Below are 15,924 nucleotides of genomic sequence, written 5' to 3' on the forward strand. Positions count from 1 at the left end.
AGTCATCAAGCTCATTATTGCCGCCCCCAACAGTGAGCCCTGAGGGAACGCATGTTGGAAACCAACAGGCTGCCCACTACCAAGCTCTCAGCCACTCAGCCACTCACAGTGGTACACCCTGATGGGCCTCAGTATACTGACTCTAGATACCTAAAGTGAAAGTGTGAAAGTCGCTCGGTTGTGTCCGATTCTTTGTGACCCCATGTACGATACAGTCCATGGAATTTTCTAGGCCAGAATACTGGAGTGGGAAGCCTTTCGCTTCTCCAGGGCATCTTCCCAAGCCAGGGATGAAACCCAAATCTTCTGCATTGCAGACAGATTCTTTACCAGCTGAGCCACAAGGGAAGCTCCTAGATACCTAAAGTTCATATCAAAGGAATAATTTCAATGAGCCCAGACTATTGCATCTTCCTGTACATGGAAAAGTGCTAAATTCATTAACTTGAGATACCTGGTTTTCTTTAATGGCATTTTTTTTTTTTTTAGATGTTCCAACTACCTGGTCTTTGTTGCAAAAACCTCTGTATATCCTAACTCCTCCTTTACCTCTTTGGAGATGTCCCCAGTAGTCCTTCTTATATCTAAGAAGCTGCTTCCTGGGCTTGAAGTCCTCAGAAAGTCTGTCAAATGAAACATAATTCTCAATTTGTTGACATATTCCTAATTGTTCTTTATGCTTGTAATCTGTGTTTTAAAGGCATGTTCTTTATAGAAGTGGTTGATAATTCTAGTGGCAGTCAGGAGGTATGAATGCTAGAGGCCTTTCAGAGGGGCTCTGGCACTTAAGACTCATGACCCCTTCAAAGTGGGTGGCTGCTATCCAGCCCCAGTTATCTGTTGCCGAGTGGTAACTCAGACTTTGTGTTGCCATATCTAATTTTTCCAGAGACATCAATAATCTGAATTTTTTAATGTGAAATGTCTTGATATTTAAAAGTTGGCAACTAAATTCAAATTAACTAAACAAAGTAAAATGAAACACTATGAGGGTCCAAACCAAAGGGGAAAAAATTGCCTGTGTATTGGATTCAGCCCCACAGGTTACTAGTCTGCCACCACCTCTGCTGTGGGCTCTTATATTGTAATCTATTTGTTTGGCAAACGTAGGCAAAATATTGTAAAATCTTTTATTGTGAAATATGTTATTCATGTGAAGAAGGTGAAAATGTTCCAGGGCTCTGTAGAAAATGTGTACTAACCAGACTCCCTGGATCCCTGCAGAGAGGACCTTTGGCTGTGCTAAGGGTGATTCTTAGCTTCTTGTACACTTTATATTCTGCAAATCCTTCACTATGAGGACCTCAAAAGAGAAGCAAGATTTTTCCATTGATTCCAAGACTGTGTCAGCAAATGCCAGACCCAGCAGGCCCTTTCTATTGTATGTTAAGTCTCCAAACAGCTGTAAATAGTCTGTGCCAAGATCTCTAGGAGTATGACAAACAAATAGTATTTTACATACCCCAGGAGGCCAATTAAAGCTAGGAGACCAAAGATCACAATCTCTGAATAGTCACCACACCTCTCAGGGCTGATGGCCATGTTGCTGTTTTTTTTTTGCCCTGATCTCTCCTCATCATATCCGTAGGTTTTGGTTTAATTTTTAGCAGAGTGTTTTGAACTGGATATCATTTTAAAAGAAACTATTGCCTAGATGTCTGGTCCGTACATTTTCTTACCAACATGTTCTCATGTGAGTGAGTTATGTACCTTCTTCTTATAGATTACCCAGTCCATTGAAGAGTTGGATCAGTGTATTCTTTGGACAGAGGCTGCAGTTATTGAAACCTCCTCAAAAGTGCTGAAAAAACTTTGTTATAGAAAACATTTGTGAAGCCATTTATGGGGATAAATCATGCAACTTAATTCACCAGATAATCATTCCCTCTTAAAGGAACTTGATTCTGTTTCTGTATTGACAAGTCTCTAATATTTTTAAACTCTATCACAGTATTCTTGTCTTTAGATCCATATAGTAACATTTTATAATGTAGTATTAGCTATATGGAGTTGCAACAGCCAAGTGAATATAAAATGAACTAATGATTATATGATATTCTCATGCACATTTATATCACTGACAGATGCTATGGTACCTTAGAGACAATTGTTGTAAAGGGACATCCACGACAAATTGGGAGTGTGTTATACTAAAAGCAGGAGCGGGTAAAAGAAAATGAAGAATATTGATGTAGAATCCTGCCAAATGGAAAGTAATTACAAAACTAAGGATGAACCTAACAATGTTTAGTCTGTGAATAAAAGTTTTTATTTTTGGCTATTATACACAATGAAAGGTAATTGAATTCTTTGAATTTTTTAAAGAACTAAGTTCTCAAATTGACTACTTGCATTATTTCCAAATCAGTATGGTTTTTCATTCCTTTGTTTTATACACAATTTTTACCTACATTTTTATCAATTTAAACATTTTTTGCTGAGTAAGTCTCTTGGAGATCAGCTGGATGTAGAACTTCAAAAATGACAGAGTTAGAAGATATCTTACAGGATAAGAAAATTTTTTTCTCTCACATATATATGTTGTTAACTTAAAAAATCATCACAACCTAAGAGTTGAAAGTTATGTTTTATTTGGTGGGAATTTTTAGGACACCAGGCTAAGAGACAGCATCTCAAATAGCCCTGAGTGAACTTTTCTGAAGAGATGGGGAAAGGAGTGAGGTTACATAGAAATTTACAACAAAAGGCAGGTAGTCTGAACATCAGTATGGGAAGATGCACGAGTCTAGGCTCACCGAAATCATTCCTTTTATATGCATCTCAGCTGTCTGGGGCCAGTACCATGTCTTTTTCACATCCTCCCCCACCTCCCCCTAGCACCTCAGTGCTCACCATAGGGAGTGGCTTCAGCCTCATGGCTGCCAGATAGCAGGTATTGTTCTTCCTGGGCACCATCAGGGCTCAGAAATTCACATTTGAGGGGCTGGAATTGCTGGTGACTGTGACATCTTTGTTTACTGATATGACAGGATATACTTCATTTCTCAATGTAATTCATACTAGACAGGATTGTTGGCCAATCTATTTTTTAAAAACACAAACATAACAAACAAAAAATATCTGTACGTATGTTGAGAGACTGTGGAAAAAACATGGAATATAGTTAGGAGTGAAAACACTAACCTAGATCATTCAGGGAAAATAAACAAACCACCACTGAGGAAAAGGACCTATCAACACACATTAAATTCCCTTTATACAGTTTTATAGACCTGTTCTTTGTTCTGTTGTTTAGAAGAAAAAACAATAAGTCCTCACCTCCTTTTGCTATTTTTTGAAATGATGAAGATTTATCAGACCAGTAATAATTCAGCTCTGTGTTGTTCAGTTCAGTTCAGTTCAGTTGCTCAGTCGTGTCCGACTCTTTGTGACCCCATGAATTGCAGCACGCCAGGCCTCCCTGTCCATCACCAATCTCCCGGAGTTCACTCAAACTCACGTCCGTCGAGTCAGTGATGCCATCCAGCCATCTCATCCTCTGTCGTCCCCTTTTCCTCCTGCCCCCAATCCCTCCCAGCATCAGAGTCTTTTCCAATGAGTCAACTCTTCACATGAGGTGGCCAAAGTACTGGAGTTTCAGCTTTAGCATCATTCCTTCCAAAGAACACCCAGGGCTGATCTCCTTTAGAATGGACTGTTTGGATCTCCTTGCAGTCCAAGGGACTCTCAGAGTCTTCTCCAACACCACAGTTCAAAAGCTATGTTGTTAGTCAGGCCTTATCACAAAGGAGCCTTAAAAGGAAACTCAGCCACCCTCTTTTGCCTTGTTAATGCCTTTCACTCTTCTTCCTTGCAAACAGAACTACAATTTTGAGTAGCAGTCCCCTAGCACCAGGCCCAGGGGATAATTTCTTATTAGTCTCTACAAGGAATCTTATTCTTTATTGGCCTACAAGTGAGCATTGCAACCAGTTCAGGAAAATGAGACATAAAGAGAATCTCCTTGGGCAAAAATGAGTCTCTTTTCTGCCTGTCTTCTTCCTTGCTGCTTTGAATACTCTCATGTAATGCTATAGCCATGTGATTGTGGACAGAGTTGAGGGCACAGCAACCAAAAGAATTCCAGAAACATTGACTAGCATCCTGATATTGTTGAGCATCTGAGGGAACTGCCTAATCTCCAGATTTCTTATTAAGTGAGAAAACAAACTTCTGTGTGTTAGACCACTCTAACTTGGCGTAAAACTTACAGCTAAAAGCATTTTAACTAATGCGTTCAGCATGAATAGTTATGCTAAAAAAAAAACCCAGAAACAATAAATAACAAATGTTGATTGAGTCATTATGTACTGAGCCCTATTTTTTCCATTCATATTTTCATTTATGCCTCACAATAATCCTATGAGGTTTACTGTCATTATCTTCATTTATCAATAGGGATGGTGAGATATGAAAAAATTCAAGATATGACTGGTAAGTGGTAGAATTAGGTGCTTATACTCCAGCAGTTTTGTTTTATGGGATTGCCATTTTGAGATTTTTATAGATCAGCTTTTTAAAAATTACCTGTATTTGAACTCAGGTAAAGAAAATGATTGTAGATGAAATTTGTCAAAAAAGAATGATCTCAGGTAATGAAATCTAGTGGAAGCATCACAATGTGTTCGGTAGTTGTTGCTCATTCCAGTCTGTGTTTGTTTTGAATTATTGCTGAAACGATGCTGTGATTGTACAGGTTTGGGACTTCATTGTTAATTTTTGGTATAATATTTTAAGGCAATGGCACCCCACTCCAGTACTCTTGCCTGGAAAATCCCATGGACGGAGAAGCCTGGTAGGCTGCAGTCCATGGGGTCGCTGAGGGTCGGACACGACTGAGCGACTTCACTTTCACTTTTCATTTTCCTGCATTGGAGAAGAAAATGGCAACCCACTCCAGTGTTCTTCCCTGGAGAATCCCAGGGACCTGGGGAGCCTGATGGGCTGCCATCTATGGGGTCGCACAGAGTCGGACACGACTGAAGTGACTTAGCAGCAGCAGCAGCCTTATATTCAGTAGCACTGTTAGGGGAAGCACAATGACTGAAACCGCCCACCCTGGCCAGGCACCATAGTAACCATTTGTATGAGTTGTTTTACGACAGGAGGTCCTGGTAAGGAACACAGAACTAATAAGCCACCACCAACCAGAAGAGTTCAAGAAAGGTAAAAGGAGATACCACATGTCCAACCACCTCTCAGAATCCTTTTCACTGGCATCCATATTGGCTGAACAAGGTGTGTACCACCAGGAAGGACTCTGTCATAATGATTGGCTAAAGACAACCCGGAAACTAATCCCATCACCATAAAACCCAAGACTGTGAGACGTGGCAGAGCAGTTCTCCTGGGTCCCCTTACCCTACTGCTGTCTGCCCAGGTGTCCTTTCCCAATAAAATCTCTTGCTTTGTCAGTACATGTGTCTCCTCGGACAATTCATTTCTGAGTGTTAGACAAGAGCCCAGTTTCAGACCCTGGAAGGGGTCCCCCTTCCTGCAACAACACTAATCTTAGTAAAGCACAGATACATGGAAATCTTTCACACATTCAACATGTAAGCAAAAACAGCTATTATTTTAACAAAAAATGATACCAGATTATCTCAAATACAAGTTAACGGGAGGACTGACAAAACAGACAAAACACTAAGTTAACTAACACTGATGTCCAATCAATGGATTTTTCTTTTGCTTATAGCTAGCAAGCAGGAAGCAAGGAAATGTTGGTTTTTTCAATACCAAGCATATGAATAGCAGCCACCACCAATGGAGGCCACCACCAATGGGGAGTGGAGGGTGGAAATTGCATACTTGGGGAATAGAATTTAGTACCCAAACTGATTCTCTGTGTGCTTCCAATGGGTCTTATAAGAAACCCAAAATTTAAAGACATGATGCAAAACCACATATTGGGCAATCATTCATGCATAGTCTTTTGAATGCATCAGCAAATATATTTCTATCAGGAACATAAAATTTATAAACTGTAGTTTTCTTTTTTCTTTAATGGTTCATTTACTAAGTTCAATTTATTTTGGCTTTCCCTAGAGTATCTGCTTTTAAAATTCATAAAATTCCTGCCCCATTCTTGTGTTTAGACCTCATCAGTACTTTGATAATAAGATGGTGTATTTCCAGACTAGGTTTTATTTCATTTTGGCTTAAATATTTCCTCTTTATAGAACTGAGTTTATTAAAAATAATTTTTCTTTTATTAAAAGATCATGGGGAAAAAGAGAGAGAGGAAACAGTTTGAAGGGGATGTGTCCTTTTATAAAAATATTGATAAAACAGTCAAGCTCGAGCTTAACATTGACTGGAAAAAAAAACATACAATGTAAAAGCCGTGAGTTGAGTTTTATTCAGTGTCTTACTCAGGACCATATCACAGGAGATAGCTTCTCAGATTGTTCTGAAGAACTTGTCCAAAACGGTGCAGAAGAAGCCAGGATATTTATGTGATTTTGACTAAGGAGTGCATATAATCCAACATACATCTTTGTAGAAAGTTAGTGCTGGCCATGAGGAACAGATATCTCAGTTACTAATTTTACTGCTTTTCTGAGTATGGGAAGATGCAAGAATCTGAGTTCATAAAAAGTTTCCTGAAATATATATAATTATCCAGGGGCCTGTTTGTCTGTTTTGCCAAAGCTCAGAGGGGCCTTATCCTGTTCTTTGTCCTGAATTCAGTGAGTACAGTAGCCAGTACTGCTGCTGCTGCTGCTGCTAAATCGCTTCAGTCATGTCCGACTCTAGTGTGACCCTATAGGTGACAGCCCACCAGGCTCTGCCGTCCCTAGGATTCTCCAGGCAAGAACACTGGAGTGGGCTGGCCAGTGACTTAATCCTTATAGAATAGGATGGTGAGTGACGTTCTCTGTTTTACATTAACTTCTTTTGGAATGTATATGAATTTTTTGAAAAATTTTAAAAACATCTTGGAGTACCAAAGCCACACTCATTAATATCTTAAAATGGAAGCTGTAATAATTCTAAGTATATGATCCAGTTTTTAAGTGAATTTATCTATTCAGAAGGGATATTGGCAATATTTGAAATAGGTCAGATTTGTCTTCTCTTTCCCTCTAAGGTTTGGATTTGTTGTAGTAAAATGGAAAGCCTATGGTTCTTTGGACAAGGTCCTTAACATATCTGAGTCTACTTTTCTCATTGAAAATAAAAAGGGGTCCTATCGTCTCAGAGATTTTGTGATAATTGTTTGAGATAATGTCATGAAGCAACGTTCTAAACTTTTTTTTTAATCCAATTCCCCTATGTCATTAAAGCTTAGTTATCTTGTGTCCTTGTTAAAGGAGTCACTGTGACTAGTTATCTGTCATAGTTATTTGTGTATTAAGTTATTCTAGCAAAAGGAAAGAAGAGCAGCTGATTTAAACCTGAAAAGCCCAAATTTTTGCCAGCCTTCTAGGGTAATCATAAATATTCTCAGCTCCCTCCTGTGTAGACACGAAATTGAGGCCCCTCCACAATGTCCAGGTATTTCTAAGATGGTGTAGGCATGGGAGAGGCTTGTAGGATCTGATCATCTCTCACTCCCGGGCCCAATCTTTACTCACTGCCTTGCCTCTGTCACCTTCTTTTTTGGCCTGTGTATCCTCAGGCCCCTGTTCATTTCCCAAAGCTCAACTAACAAAGGACTTGGGTAAATAGCAGTTTGCTTAATTAAACAGAACATTTTGGGGAGGAGAAATATGCCCAACATAGAAAAGGAAAAATAAAAGTAATCATTAGACAACTGTTTTCAACTGTGCTGTCTCTCATCTTAGACTATTTCTCACTCTTTCTTCTCTTCTACTATACTCTTCTACTCCCGGTCCAGAATCCCCAAAACCTCCGGTCTGTACTCCTGTGCCCAACAGTTGAAAGTTTCTGTTAATACATTATGCAGAGCAATTTTTCTTCTTTTTATCCCCCTTTAATTTTCTCCTTCCAGACTATGCCTAAGGACCCTGCCTTCACTTTAAAATATTAAGATATTTTCCTGAATAGAAGAACAGTATAGAGAACTAAGCAGAAGCATTGAAATTAGAGTTTACCTTCAAAATGGCATAAAGCACTATGCAGATTGCTTCCATGGCTTATTACATTTAACCTTCACAACAGCCTGTGAGATGGGTACTATTATCCTAATTTTACAGAAGAGGAACCTGAGGTCAATTTTATATTTACTCACTTGTTTCTATTCTCTTAATATTTTTCCAAGGAAGAGAATTTTCTTATACAGGACATTTAATTTTTTTTAATTTAAGTGTAAATGATTGTGGGCACTCGGTTGCTTCACTTGTTGTCTCTTTGCGACCCCATGGACTGTAGTCCACCAGGTTCCTCTGTCCACAGGATTTTCCCAGCAAGAATCCTGGAGTAGATTGCCATACCCTCCTCCAAGGAATCTTTCCAATGCAGGGATCAAACCCAGGTCTCCTGTGTCTCCTGAATTTACAGGCAGATTCTTTACTGCTGAGCCACGGGGAGGGCTTTTTGATCTAAAAGCTTGAGCTGAGGTCCCAGCTAATAAAAAACAGAAAGAATCAGTCCCATTAATGGGAAATAATTGGAATAAAATTTTGGTGTGTGTACGTGTTTGGATTTTTTTGTATGTGTTTAGCTTTCTCTACCCTTCAATGATTTCACAGATATACTGTAGCCTTGGATAATATTTATCCCCCTTATATACTTGATCTTATCCCTCATTCTGCTTATTATTTTTATTCATTATAGTCTTTATTCAACTGTGGATTGCCACAGCTTTGGAGGAAATTTACTTCTCTGTTTTTGTATCTGACAAGGAATTCATGAGTCTTTGTCAAATATGCATAATTAGTTTATAATGGTACCAGCATTGTTACTTCTTTCTTGCTTTTTGGCATTCTCAAATTATTTGGGTTTTTGTTTATTATTTTTAAAATATTTGGGAAAATTCAACATAATTTTGTGGCATGATGACAAAGAACTGGGAATGTTGTGTTCCGATCTTGTTACTCTCCTCAAATTCCTACGGGACCTTAGACAATTTGAAAAATTTTTCTCAGTCTGAGACTTCATTTTCAGTTGGGGAAGCTGCCTAGCTCCATAAGGATACAGAATACATTAAATAAGAGATGATTTTAAAGGGATTTTAAAGATGATTTAACAAACATTTTACTATATACAAAATTAAAAGATATATATAGCAGTAGTATGTGTTCTGCTTATGAATTGCTGCATGTGAATGCTCTTAATTAAACAATGTAAGAGGACTCTCCAAGTAATCTTACTCACAAGAAAACTCTAATCATCAAATAATGAAGGAATCTTTTTCCTTTCATCAGTTATTTTGTTGTTGTTGTTTAGTTGCTCAGTCATGTCTGGCTCCTTGCAACCTCATGAACTGCAGCACACCAGGTTTCTTTGTCCTTCACAATCTCCCGGAGTTTGCTCAAACTCATGTCCATTAAGTCAGTGATGCCATCCAACTGTCTCATCCTCTATTGCTTCCTTCTCCTCCTGCCCTCAATCTTTCCTGGCATCAGTTATTCATACACATAATAAAAGAGCTAAATTGTTCTGCAGTGACAATGGAAAATTTATTATGAAAAACAGTACTTTTAGAGACTATATTTGTTATTTACCTCCATATCTTTGAAAATATATGATTGATATGCTGGGCCTGAGGTTGCAGCTCTCTTTCCTCTACCCATCCCATCATACACACACTTGCTTCCCATCCCCTATCCTTCCACTACAGTTGAAGCACAATGTTAGTTAGATTCAGTGTTCACATTAGTATAACTTTCTAAGTGCTATACAAATCTGTGCCATTGAAAAGACTAGGATCACTTCAACTTTAACTAATCTTTACATTTTTCCTGGAGGTTAATATTGCCTCATTTTTTTAAATTTTAGTTTTTAACATATTTATCATAAATTTAAATTCAAACCTTGAGCTGCTTGCCAATTGTCTGAATCTCTACTTAAGAATTCAGGTATGGCCTTCACTGGTGGTCTGGAAGGTTAAGAATCTGCCTTCCAGTACAGGGGATGTAGGTTCAATCCCTAGTTAGAAGACTAAGATATCACAGTTGAAAGGTAACTAAGCCCACTCAACACAACTACTGAGCCATTGCCCTCTGGAGCCCATGAACTGCAACAGAGAAGCCTGTGCACCACAACAAAGAACCCACGTGCCACAACAAAGACCTAAACTGCAGTCAATAAATAAATAATAAAAAATAAAAAATATTTTTAAAAAAGAGTGTAGATACATCAGTTATTCTATTAATCTTGTCTTCTTGGAAAAAAATCACTCCTGGAGCCCCTGGGCTACTCTTAACTGGGCTGTTTACATCCCTGCAGGTGATTTCCTTCACCTCACCTCTTTCCAAATCCCCTCTTTTTCCTTCACTCTCATAAAGCTTTTCTCCAGTAGCTTCCTGACTAAGGGAAAAGGAAGTGACAACCCACTTCAATATTCCTACCTGGAAAATTCCATGGACAGGGGAGCCTGGCAGACTGCAGTCCATGAGGTTCCAAAGAGTCAGACATGACTGAGCATGCACACAGGTACATGAACGGAAATTTTTTGAGAATTGGCATGTCTTTAAATGTCTTTATTTCATTCTCACTGTAGTAATAGTTTGTATAATAATTCTCCAGTTGAAGTCATTTTGCTTCAGAGTATTACAGACATTATTCCATTATCTATATCCCAGTGTTTATGTTGAGAATTCCAGTGCCTTTCTGATTTCCGCTCTTTTGTTTGTGACCTGTTCTTCTGGCTTTGGAGGTTGTTGGATCTTTCCCTTATCTCTAGGTTTCTGAATTTCACTGAAATTTGTCTTTGTGTGGGTGTCTTTCCATTTGTTGTGCTGGATGATTTTTAAGCTTTTTTTTTTCAGAATGATTTTTTCTTCCTCTGTGTTCCTGTTCTTTCTTTTAGAACTTTGGAAAGACTAAGTGGTAAAATCACTAGGATCTAAAGTCAGACTGCCTGGGATTGAACCCTAGACTTTCTACTTGTTAGCAGTGTGACTATTTGGGGGCTCAATCTTTCAACTAAGATAACTTATTTTTGATCTGTTGTACTGTAGTTTCATTCTTTTTCTCTTCACCTGCCAATTCTTTGTCATTTTGCTACACTTCGTAGGAGATTTTCTCAACAGTATCTTCCACCTATTTTTTTTTTTTTTACCTACCATCATACTTTTAATTTTCAGGAACTTTTGCATATCTTACCCCCTCAGGATATTAATGATTTTATGTCAAGTTTTCTTCATATTGTATAACCTCTGTTTCCTCCAAAATGTTGTTTTCCCTCTCTTTTATCTTTCTATTTCATGTTCTATGTTAAAGCCTTTCCTTAAATGTCCAATATTTATGATTAACTGTTCATAGGTAAGGATAGAGGACTGAGACACTTATTTGAAGATAATGATCAAACATGGACTCCACAGAAAGATAATTTGGCTAGGACATTAATTGATTCTCTCCCAATTTCAGAATCTTTATATATGTATATGCATTTTGGAACAACCATTTCCCCTGAAGAGACTCCTACAGTATCCTCTCTGGAAGATAAAGGCATTCCAGGAGTCAAATGGGCAGAAAGGACTAGACATCTCAGAATCCTACTTTCAGTAAAGTACCCCTTAATCAACGGTCCAGCGTCTGCCAGTCCTGTTGTATTATCCCTTCCAAGCAGTAAACCCCCAGTTATGTGTTGGAATGAAGAAGGGCAAGTTGGCAGCTACATAGAGAAAATGCACTGCTGCTGCTAAGTCGTGTCAGTCCTATCCGACTCTGTGCAACCCCATAGATGGCAGTCCACCAGGCTCCCCCATCCCTGGGATTCTCCAGGCAAGAACACGGGAGTGGGTTGCCATTTCCTCCAATGCATGAAAGTGAAAAGTGAAAGTGAAAGTGAAGTCGTGTCCGACTCTTAGCGACCCCAGGGACTGCAGCCTACCAGGCTCCTCCGTCCATGGGATTTTCCAGGCAAGAGTACTGGAGTGGGGTGCCATTGCCTTCTCCGAGAGGATTCTGTGAAGTAAACTAAATTCTTTCTTTACTGCTCCCACTGCAGGCTTAGGATATAACTTACTCAAGTATCCTAAATCATTATCATTTTTCCATATGCTTTCCAACTATCCTAAATTTCTGTGTATTTTTCCTCTTCTGTTTCCCCACACCCTTTTGGGTTTATTTCCTTTCAGTCAGTTCAGTTCAGTTGCTCAGTTGTGTCCGACTGTTTGCGACCCCATGAATCACAGCACGCCAGGCCTCCCTGTCCGTCACCAAATCCTGGAGTTCACTCAAACTCATGTGCATTGAGTCAGTGATGCCATCCAGCCATCTCATCCTCTGTCGTCCCCTTCTCCTCCTGCCCCCAATCCCTCCCAGCATCAGAGTCTTTTCCAATGAGTCCATGAGGTGGCCAAAGTATTGGAGTTTCAGCTTCAGCATCAGTTATTTCCTTTAAAAATCCATTTTCTACACTAAATTCGAAAGGGTACATGAATCTCAATATTCATACAGCATTATTTACAATTGCCAAGATATATGGAGGCTATCTATGTCCATCAATAGACGAAAGGATGAAAAAGATGGGATATATATAATGAAATACTTGTTTAATTGCTAAGTTGTGTCCAACTCTCTGTGACTCCATGGACTGTAGCCTTCCAGCCTTCTCTGTCCATGGGATTTCCCAGGCAAGAATACTGGAGTGGGTTGCCATTTCCTTCTTTAGGGGATCTTCACAACTCAGGGATCAAATCTGCATCTCTTGCATCTTCTTCATTGGCAGGAAGATTCTTTGCCACTGAGCCACCTGGGAAGCTCTATAATGGAATACTACTCAGCCATAAAAATAATGAAAATTTGCCATTTACAGCAACATGGATGGACTTGGAGGACATTAGGCCCTGCAAGTGAAATAACTGAAATAAGTCAGACAGAGAAAGACAGATGCTGAATCGTATCACTTATACGTGAAATCTAAAAAATATGACAAACTAATCAATATAACAGAAAAGAAGTAGACTCACAGATATAGAGAACAGCCTACTGGTTGCCAGTTTCAGGGGTGATATAGGGGTGGGTACAAGGGGTACAAGGGGTGGGTGATATAGGGAGGTACAAGCTATTAGGTGTAAAATAGGCTCAAGGATGTACTTTACAACATGGTGAATATTGGTAATATTTTGTAATAGATGTAAATAGAAAGTAACTTTTAAAATGGAATAAAACTTAAATGAAAAAAATTGAGACACTAAAAATAAAATTTTTAAAAATCCATTTTCTGATTTTTTCTTGTTGGGGCTTGGGGAGGGAGTAAAATTGGATATGTGTTAAATTATCCATTTTTACCTAGAAGTTGCAAAGCAGAGATTTCACTGGGTACCAATCTATCTAGACCAACTCGAGAGAGAGATTATTTCTCAATTCCTCAGAAAAATCTCATGAAAATTAAGGATTTTTTTTAAAATTAAGGAATTTGATAGAGGTTTGTCCCCCTCCCAACCATGGTACTGCTGTCTACAGAAGTCATCAATTTGAAAAATTCCTGTGACTCTTCAGACTTAGAAAATTATTTCTTGATACTTAAGCATTTTATACTGCAAAAGTTTATACATTTAGTGAATGGGAGGAAAGAAGGTGCAACTTAATCATTGTCCCATCTTCTCTACTTCTTACGAACCTTTTGTTTTGCAACAAGACAAATGAGAGAATGGAGATTCTAGTTGTGGGAAATGGAAAAAAAAAAAAAAAGCTCAATTAAGCATGGACAAGTCGAGAGATGAACAGAATCCTTATGGTAGTGAGTTCCATCTCCAGTTCAGTTCTTCTTTGAGTTCTTGATTTATCTTTATATCCTTTCTAGTTACATATATCAATAAATTATTATTTGTTTCCTTAAAATCATCTGTTTATGATTCCATGTCTTACTACTGAAAAAGCCCTGACTTAATTCATTAAAGAATCGACAAATTTACCAGTATTAGGAACATAGAAACGATTTTCATCAACATAACTAGCATAGAATTTTTTTAATTGCATAAGGAATTATAGAGGAATTTTATTTCTACTTCTAGAAAAGAAAATAAACCCTAAATACAATCGTAAGGTTCAGGGCATGTCTAAGTAGAAAAATACACACGAAGAAAGATATTTTCTATCTTAACTTTTTTCCCTTATTCAACTCCCAGTGAATTTAATTTAGTGAATGGAGTTTCTCAAGATTAAATTTTTCTAGAACACTTTTCTTAAAGTTTGGTGCCTGCTTCTCCTTACTGTTCGGCAGATATCAACATAATTTGATACAAAATAATTAAATTCATAATTATTACTCCAGTAAAGCTTATCCTTCATATTATATGGGTGACTATGATAGATAATATCTATCCTTCTAAACACATAATTTTAAAATACATTTTATGTACTATTACTTTTAAGATTCAGAAAGTCTTATACCTAAAATACAGTCCCCATTTCTAATAATAAAATTATTCCTAGTTATATAATGCCGTAAATGTGTAAAAGGACAGAGTCCCAAGGGTTATGGCTACTTGATTAGCTGAACAAATTGAAAATCACTGTCTTAAAAACTCTATTTTCAATTTTTTAGAACTTAGCACTCAATTGTAGCTTAATAGCTGCAACACACATAACTACCTATCCAGCAACATCTCAGACTACATCATTGCTTGTCTTACCTTATCTTTACCTTTTCAACACTCAAAATATAAACTTATTACTTTGTCCTTTCTCACCTTTGTCCCCTTTCTCTTCTTATGCTCCTGGTTCTTATGAAAAGCTTTCTATTTATAACTGATTTCAAGATCCCTTAAAGCTGGATAGTGATCATTTACAGTTTCATCAAAATTAGTCATTAAAATTTTTTGTAAGTTATTTAGTTTAGAACCCTCTAAGAGTACTAAATCTTCATTAGAAATCAAATTAAAATATGACCATCATCAATTTAATACTTCCCTTAAAGTAGGAAAATACAGTTTCACAATAAGTGTAAGAACTACTTGCGTTCACCTTTTGAAGATTAGGGAGGTTCGTGACATTGCACAGGAGACAGGGATCAAGACCATCCCCATGGGAAAGAAATGCAAAAAAGCAAAATGGCTGTCTGGGGAGCCCTTACAAATAGCTGTGAAAAGAAGAGAAGCAAAAAGCAAAGGAGAAAAGAAAAGATATAAGCATCTGATGCAGAGTTCCAAAGAATAGCAAGAAGAGCTAAGAAAGCCTTCCTCAGCGATCAATGCAAAGAAATAGAGGAAAACAACAGAATGGGAAAGACTAGAGATCTCTTCAGGAAAATTAGAGATACCAAGGGAACATTTCATGCAAAGATGGGCTCAATAAAGGACAGAAATGGTATGGACCTAACAGAAGGAGAAGATATTAAGAAGAGATGGCAAGAATACACAGAAGAACTGTACAAAAAAGATCTTCACGACCCAGATAATCACGATGGTGTGATCACTCATCTAGAACCAGACATCCTGGAATGTGAAGTCAAGTGGACCTTAGGAAGCATCACTACAAACAAAGCTAGTGGAGATGATGGAATTCCAGTGGAGCTATTTCAAATCCTGACAAATGATGCTGTGAAAGTGCTGCACTCAAATTTTCAAATTTGGAAAACTCAGCAGTGGCCACAGGACTGGAAAAGGTCAGTTTTCATTCCAATCCCAAAGAAAGGCAATGTCAAAGAATGCTCAAACTACTGCACAGTTACACTCATCTCACATGATAGTAAAATAATGCTTAAAATTCTCCAAGCCAGGCTTCAGCAATACATGAACCGTGAACTTCCTGATGTTCAAGCTGGTTTTAGAAAAGGCAGAGGAACCAGAGATCAAATTGCCAACATCCGCTGGATGATGGAAAAAGCAAGAGAGTTCCAGAAAA

This window comes from Bison bison, unplaced genomic scaffold, assembly GCF_000754665.1.
Source record: "Bison bison bison isolate TAMUID 2011002044 unplaced genomic scaffold, Bison_UMD1.0 scf7180017864491, whole genome shotgun sequence".
NCBI lineage: Eukaryota > Metazoa > Chordata > Mammalia > Artiodactyla > Bovidae > Bison > Bison bison.